General features: G+C 34.9%; 2 non-coding genes across 2 annotated transcripts; both read left to right on the top strand.

The window, feature by feature from the left end:
- The first annotated feature begins 3742 nt into the window (after positions 1–3742).
- LOC136337074 (small nucleolar RNA SNORD113/SNORD114 family) lies at positions 3743–3817 on the top strand. Its single transcript, XR_010731787.1, has one exon. It is a non-coding gene; the product is annotated as a small nucleolar RNA SNORD113/SNORD114 family (small nucleolar RNA).
- Positions 3818–7149: 3332 nt separating this feature from the next.
- On the top strand, positions 7150–7224 carry LOC136337077 (small nucleolar RNA SNORD113/SNORD114 family). The gene has a single exon (XR_010731790.1). It is a non-coding gene; the product is annotated as a small nucleolar RNA SNORD113/SNORD114 family (small nucleolar RNA).
- The last annotated feature ends 1420 nt before the right edge of the window (positions 7225–8644 follow it).

The raw sequence follows: 8644 nt of genomic DNA, 5'->3' as shown, positions 1-8644 counted from the left end.
AATAAATCAATATGGAAATGAATGAAGAAAAAGTGCCAAGCCCGAACCAGTGATTAGTGTCCTGGGGTGTCTGAGTTAAGCATGTTGATTAAGCCTGATAGCTGTGAGACCCATTAGAACAGGAAAATTACACTATTATCTCTGTGGGAAGTGAGCGCAGAGCAGAAGTTAGGAAGTGTCAGACTTTGTTTCTGGTCTCTTAAAGTTCTTGAGCATGGATTCTACTTTTACAAGTAAATTAAGGCATGAATAAAAGTATAGAATATGTACATTAAGGAGGGTCTTGATTAGACCAATTATGAGAGGATGTAATGAATAAGAAATAAGATGAATACAATTGGGAAATGTGGAGTTTTCCAGTAATGTCAATAGAGCGAGTCCCTTAGAGTTTTGGGTAAGGAACGGAAAGAGACGATTGTGTTCAAGAGTCAGTGGTGCTGTTGATGAGAAGCAGATTTTTTGATGCTGCCTCCTTTTTAAAAATACTTTTTTAGAGCAGAATTAAGTTCACAGCCAAATTGAACAGGACATCCAGAGATTTCCCATAATCCCCCTGTCGCCACACATGGATAGCCTTCCCCACTGTCATTATCTCCCACGAGAGTGGTACATTCATTACAACAGATGAACTTACAATGACATGTCATTATCACTATAGTTTACATTCCTATTTGCTCTTGTTTGTAAATTCAGTGGCTTGCGACAAGTGTCCATCACTGCAGTGTCATACAGAATATTTCACTGCCCTAAAAATTCTCTGTGCTCTGCCTCTTCATCCCTCTCTCCCCTCTAACCTCTGGACACCTCTACTTTTTCCTTTGTCACCAGTATTGTTTTTTCCCGGTTGTCCTGTGATTGGAGTCACAGTTTGTAACCCTTTCACATTGTCTTCTTTCACTTATAGAAATAGGTGTTTCAGGTTCCTCCACACCTTTTCATGGCTTGAGAGCTCACTTCTTTTTAGTGCTGAATAATCTTCCATTGCCCGGATGTAACACAGTATATACGTTCACCTCATGAAGGATATCTGTGTTGCTTCAAAGTATTGGCAATTATGAATAAAGCTGCTGTAAAGGTTCATGTGCGGGTTTTTGTGTGGACACAAGTTTTTAATTCCTTTTGGGTAAATAACAAGGAGTGCAATTGTTACCACATTTGATAAGTATGTTTAGTTTTGTGAGAAACTGCCACACACCTAGTAGTATCTCATTGTGGTTTTAATTTGATGACATCTAATGTGAAGTCTTTTCATATGCTGATTTGCCACCTGTGGATCACCACTGATGATGTGTCTGTTGAGGTCTTTAGCTCATTTTTTAATTGAGTTGTTTGTTTTTTGTTGATTTTTAAGAGTTCTTTGTTGTGATTTTGAATATCAGTCATTTATCAGAGGTATCTTTTGCAAATATTTTTTCCCAGTCTGTGGCTTCTCTTTTGTTCTCTTGATAGTTTTTTTTTTTTTGTCAGAGAAGAAAGTCTTCATTTTAATTAAGTTCAGTTTATCAATTATTCTTCATGTATTGCATCTTTACTGTATTTACAAAGTCATCAACAAACCCAAAGTCATCTAGATTTCCTTCTATGTTATCTTATTGAACTTTTATTGTTTTACATTTAACGCTTTGGTCTATGATCTCTTTTATAAAATACTTTACAAGTTAATATTTTTAAATTGAATTTATTGGGGTGACGTTGGTTAATAAAATTATGTAGGGTTCACGTGTACAGTTCTATGATACATCATCTGTATATTGTACTGTGTGTTCACCAGTCTAAGTCAAGTCTCCTCTCATCACCGTCTGTCCCTGTGTACCCCCACCCCCCCTCCCTCCCCTCTTTTCCCTCTGGCAGTCACCATATTGTTGTCTTCTGTTCTACTGACTGATTCAATGAATTCAACTCTTTAGATTCCACATATAAGCGAAGTCATGCATTATTTTTCTTGCGGTGTCTGGCTTATTTCACTTAGCATAATGCCTTCCAGGTTTATACATGTTATTGCAATTGATAGAAACTCCTTTTTTAAGGTTGAATAATATTTCATTGTGTGTATAGCACATTTTTTTTTATCTATTCATTTGTCAACTGACACTTGGTTCTTCTTTTCTAATATATGTCTTCAATGCTATAACAATCCCTTAAGCATTGCTTGTGCTGCATCCGTTTTTCTAAAGGAAAAGAAACAGGAAATATTTATAGAAATGTCTATTTTATTGAGTATATATCTCTTTGAATGAGAAACAGTTATGGTCACATGTTGACAGTCTATCATATGGTAAATGTTGTGATTGGTTAGATTATGTTCCCTAAATTTCATTAACAACCCCAAAATTGAATCAGTTATTTCTGTGACTAACAAGTAGATAAATAGAGATTAGTATTGTTCAGGATTTATATTTAGTGCTTTTGCATTCACAGTTGCTGAGATATTGTTATAATTAATGAAGTTGCAGCATAATTATTTAAAATAAGAGAAAGCACAGATTGATGAGTACCATATTTTATGAAATGACGATAATTATTAAATGCATTTTCACTACTGATGTTTATAGAAAGAAAAGTTCCTGGCCTGCTTTTATTTTTGAGAGGGAACATGTAGATCATTGCATTTAATAGTATTTCTGTTCTGCATGACTGGTTGGTTTCCCAGCTTGACTTTTTTTATATAATGAGTAATTTACATGGGTAAATCATTCCATTAGCAATTAAATAAGCGATTAAGTGAATGAATAAATGAACCTATAAAGTAAAATCATGTGCAAGACATTTAGAATGTGAAATAAGGATTTAAATATACCCAATTCTGCAAAATTAACATCCATTAAAACAATGGTTTATTCTGTTAAAACTGTTAAATGATAAAGGCTTTTTGATAGATAGTGTTCATATTCTAATGTAAATTCAACAGTGGCTATTATATTTCTTAAAAGTTAAAGTAAAATACTGGACTCATTAAAAATGACCAAAGTTTATCATTATTTAGTTCCATATAATTAAACTACATTAAAATATAGGTTAATTGTACTTTGTCCTCCACAGAGTAACTACAGGACAGCAGACTTGTTCATTTTCTAAGAAACAAAATCTTGGCAGTTAACTCTGTGGATAAAGACCAGAGTAGGTAAGACTCGAAGTTCCCACCCTTGGTTGCAGTGTTTTATTCACAAGTGTTTAGTGGGTTTTTTTCAAAAGAATCAATGCCTATAAAAGAAATATTGCGCCCCCCCCCAGTATGGACCAGTATGGGAAGATGATCCGAATCAAAAATTATATGTAATCTAATTTGGGACAACTGAGGGAATTAAAAAATAAAGCTATTGATCCTTTCATTTATTTTCAGAACAATTTAATTATTACACTTAATTTCCTCCACAAACAACTTAAACTTTGGCATATTGATAGAGTCCTGGCTGATACCCATGTACATGGCCGCCTATAGCCAACAGAAGGCGTAGTGTTTGAGAAGAGATTAAAGATGGGTTTCATTTTTAAAACAGGGGCTAATTAAATAAAAGAAATGCACAGAAAGACCAAAGGTGAAACTGGGTCTGTTACGAAGCCGGGATGTTCATTGATCACAGGTGTTCTCTGAGGTCCGCTGTTAAAGCAGATTTAGTCCATTCACTTCATGAGGAAAGAACCACTAATGGGAAGATCTTGTTCCTGCATTTTATGATTGTATTGTTATCGTGGATCGATGAACAAGTAAATGAATGAAAGCATAATGGAGTAAAAACACGCCTGGACCAATGATGAGTACCATGGGGTATCTGAAACGGGAGTTTTGATTAAACCCATATGTAACTCTGAGGTCCACTACAAAAGATAGTTATGCCCTCTGTGGGAAATGAGCCCATGGTATCTTGTGCTTGGGCTTTGTGAATCTTTGGTGGGATGTATTGTAATTTTTATTATAAAATTGACCCTAAAATAACTAAAAAGTATTGATGTATACTGTGAGGACAGGTCACTCACCTATTATTAAGGGATTTAATGAAACATGGATTATTATTAAAAGTTGACTGAGCCTTGACCTCCAGAGAATTAGAAGTAAAGGCTCTTTCTGCTCTGGAAAGGAGTATATGGTCATTTGTACATTAACAGTCAGAGTTTTTGTTCTGTGTTGGTGGGTTGCTGAGTGACTGTTTTATTAAGGAAATGGAAACACATTTACTCATATAAATAGTTGGTTGAATAACCACATAATTGAAAGCCAAGCAGAAACTGATGATGAGAATATTTTATATGACAACACTTAATTAATCTTTTTACTGATTTTTACTAAAACAGAGGCAAGTCTGTTATTCGCGATGGCAGTGTTCTGTGCTTTTGCCTGGTAAATAAGATCACAGGTCACAGATACTGTTGTCTTTGTATAAGAGAAAGGAGGTATAATTTTATATCTTAATCTATTTTTAAACATCCTGCAAACCACAGACCAATGAGGAACGCATGTTTTGATATGAGGATACTGATTCACACTGATTCATCTTGTTTTCCAACACATATTTTAGGAAATATTTTAGGCACTTCTATTTTTTGAAAGATGTACCTGAACCTTTCCAGGCTATAGCAATTTTCATTCTGGGTTGGTGTTTAACCATTTGGGGTCTTTAGAAAAACGAGGACGTGATGTTACTTATTGTTCCCTGAATAATAAGATAAATCAGTGAATGAATCAATAAATACATATCATGGAGGACTGATAAGATTGTATCATGAAACAGATTAAATATGTCCAATTCTGTATGAATAAGTACAATAGAGTGATGATCTTGGCTCCCCCTCTGTAGGTAGCAAGTCCAGTCAGATGTCTTTAATTGTTATATATGGTTTTTATTTTGTATTGAGCAGTGAATTCAATGGTGTTCATGTTACTTAATAGTAAAATTTCAGTAAGTGAATACAAGATTGCCATTCTTGGGAAAATGATGAGAATATGATGTGAGATAGAGTTTATGATTAATCTAGTATTTCTGACAAATTTTAATTTAAAAAGCTAGCTCTCCATTTTAAAATAGTGGCGATTTTTTTCTTTTATAGAATGAACAACACAGATTTCATCATTTTCTGATTGTGAGGACCCTGGCTGTCTCTTCTGGGTCTAAGGAGCATCAAGACTGATGTAAGTAAACATCAGTTCTCAGCTGAGAGGAGGTTTCTTTTGGCTCCCACAAAATTATTTCGATAAAATCAATAGTTAAATAATATGTGGAATTAAGGAATATCAGTCGTGAGCTCATGATTCGAATGTGTCACGAACTAAAATTTATGATTAATTCGATTCAGCCCAACTAAGGACCATCACGAAAGTGATGGAGGGTATTTCACATATTTTCAAAGCAGTTTAAGTTCCCATTCATGTTCTTGTCACCTTTGCCTAATGTAGTCATTCGTTGAAAAAGACCTCAGTTGTTAACTCTTTGTGGCTAGAGTACCTTCAGAGGTGGCAGATGCCAGTTTTGTCATTTGTGGGCTAAGCTGACAGGTCTACAGTTATTGATTACACCAACTTTAATATGGACAAGTCCAGTGAGAGGAGCAGATGGACACTGATCATAAGTAAGGACTGATACGAAGGATGTTGCCAATTAAACCCCAGTATAAATAAAGCAGAGGTTTCTTGTGAGTAGGGCTTGAGTCTGTTTGCTCCATGTGAATAAGGACAAGAAACAGATCTTGGCCGCATTTAAGGGTTTCATTCCCAGTTTTGTGTCATTAGAATGTATTGATTATATAATTATTATTCATGAATCCATGAATGAATGAATCAGGTCAAAAAGGCATACATGAGTGAAGCTACAGAGAGAACAATGCCTGGATCAATGGTGGGTATCGGTGGAGGTATCTGCATCAACACACACCTTTGATTAAGCCCTCTGCCGTGACTTGGAGTGCCATTATGGAAAGAGAACCAGTCAATATTTCCAGTAGAAATTAGCTAAGAGTAGGAGTTAATAAAATTCAATAAACTTGTTTCTGGGCTTTTGTGATTCATGGATATAGATTATATTTTTTCAGGTGAATCAATGCGTAAGTAAGGCAATATATATATATGAAAGACTAAGAGGCTTACTCAGAACAATTAGGAGAGCGCAACAAAATACCTAGTAATATTAATGCAATTTTGAGGTAAAATGAACAGGTTTAGTCTCTAATCCTCTTTCACATGAAACAAATTAGTACCTTCAGTTAAGAAGCAGTGTTTTGAGTTTTTGTAGTTTGTTGGATATTATTTTTGTTATATGTAAAAAAAGGGAATGCTTTTGCCTCAGTACTTCCTTAAATAACCATCTAATTAATAGATGTTCATATAGTTGGAGATTTGTAATCATTGTAGATCTTAATCCTGGGATAGGTGGTAGACTTGAAAGCATTTATTATATTACTTAAAGCTAAGAATTCAATAGTGGATTAATAACATTTGCATTTTTGAGCCGAAGATTACTGTTCTCCAGTTCTGCATGACTAACAGCCATTAAAAATTCTAAATCTAGTCTAAATCTGCTTGTTCCTCTCCAGTGTACGGCTGAATTGTCATCATGAGCAAGGAGCATAAGAGCTAATATAAGGAAGTCCCTTAGTTTACATTCTCTGTTTGGAATGTTTGTTCACGGGTGTTATCTTAAGAATTCTAAAGTAATCATTCTGTAATACATACATGAAATAAATAAAACACTCCAAGTGTGGGCCAATGATGGGAATGTGGTATAAACCAAAAATTATGTTTACTCTAAATCAGTACAACTGAGGCAATTTAAAAGAAAAGGTAGAAGTTATATAATTCATTCTCAGAGCAGCTTAATATAATCATGGTCGACGCAAACATTCTCATATGCGTCGAGCTGGCGGGTAACTCTTTGGGGACAGTGACTGCAGAGGATGGTTTTATTATTTTTCACTGAAACATCTTTGACATAAGGACACATTAAATGAAAGAGGGCCACACAAGAAGAGTGCTGAGTACACAATGCAAGGATGTTGTCCCACTCACACGTGCAGCCTGAATGCCGTTATATGAGAGATGTAGTTTATTAGTTCTATGGGACAAGAGCGTTAAATTCAAGGATCTTGTTTTGGAATTTTATAAATGCATTATTATTTGTGAATTGGGAAATTAATCAATAAATTAAAAAAAAATCCCCAATATGGACCAGTGATGAATGGCCTGGGCTTTCTGAAGCAAGAACTTTGATTAAATTCATTTGAAACTCTGAGGTCCCTTACAGGGAGTCGCCTCATTATCTCATTATCCTCTAACAAACCTACAGAACCTTTTTCTTGGGCTTTGTGGTTTGGAATATGAATTGCACTATTATATTAAAGTTAGCCCACAAATACAGAAATAGACCAATGAATGAAAAGTAAGAGAGACGTGTGTACACTAATTTTAACACATTTAATGAAACACGGAATATTATTAAGACAGTTTTGAGAATCTCAGTCCCAATTAATTAATAGTCAAGGTTCTTATCACCTTAGTAGAGAGCATATGGTCATCTGTTAAGAGTTGATGTTTTGGTTCTGTGTTGAGGCAGATTGCCAATTGGTCATTTTATTAAGGAAAGGGAAATACATTTACATAAATAGTTGATTGAATAAACTATGTAATTGAGTGGGAGAGTGTAGAGCAGTGATGAGACTGTTTAATACAAACACAGTAATGATTAATGCAGTCTTTTAATGCAATTTTGTGTAAGCAAACATACGTTAAAGGAACCAGTTTGCTATTCTCTTGGCTAATGACCTAAGGGTGTATGTAAATATTATTTAAGGTACTTATCCAGTGTGGGTGGGCTCACATACATTGAAGTATAATTATAGGGAACAAATGTATATATTTATATTTAGAACAGCCAACCATACAGCAGGGGAAAGCATGCAGTTGGGTGTAAACATCATGACTCATCATATTTTATACAACTGGTATCCATAGGAAGACAGAGAATGCTCAGCCTTTCCAGTGGCGCAGAGAGAGTTGGCAAATAATAGTGTTTCAGTTCTGTTTTGATGGTTATTTATACTTTTTGGAATTCTTTTAGAAAAACGAAAGGATGATTTTTTTTACCTAGAGTAATTAAAACAAGTGAATGAATACATATAGTAAGTAAGGTTAAGCTTGGGCCATTGGTGAGATTATGCCATGAATTGAATAACCCATGTATCCAATTCTGCATAAAGTTTAACAAAAGAGGTGATCTTGGCTCTTACCTACATGAGCAGAAAGTACAGACAAATATTCCTAATAATTACAGTTATTTTTCTGTGTACCACTAGATGCACTGATGCTCATTATGTTACTGAATAGACAGAGTGGCACATGGTAATGAATACAAGGTAGTGCTCTCGTTCCAAATGTTGGTGATGACATGTAATGCTTACGGTTACTTGATTACTGGTCACTTAAAATAGCTAAATGTAGACTGATGCTTTTTAAAATTTGCTTTTTACTCCACAGAATGAGCATACTTTGTCAGATTTGATAATTATCTTGTGACGATCTTTCTTTTTACCTCTTTGGGTAAAGAGAGATCAGTGTGAGTAATAATCAGAGTTCATGTTCCTACATTCACTGAGATGTTCTGAGGGAAGAAATGGCTACATACACAAACTGTTCAGAGGTGGTCATGCGTTGACCAGTGGT

Source organism: Saccopteryx bilineata, chromosome 4 (genome assembly GCF_036850765.1).
Source record: "Saccopteryx bilineata isolate mSacBil1 chromosome 4, mSacBil1_pri_phased_curated, whole genome shotgun sequence".
In the NCBI taxonomy this organism is placed as follows: domain Eukaryota; kingdom Metazoa; phylum Chordata; class Mammalia; order Chiroptera; family Emballonuridae; genus Saccopteryx; species Saccopteryx bilineata.
The sequence above is the reverse complement of the archived record's forward strand: the minus strand, read 5'-3'. Positions and strand labels throughout refer to the sequence as shown.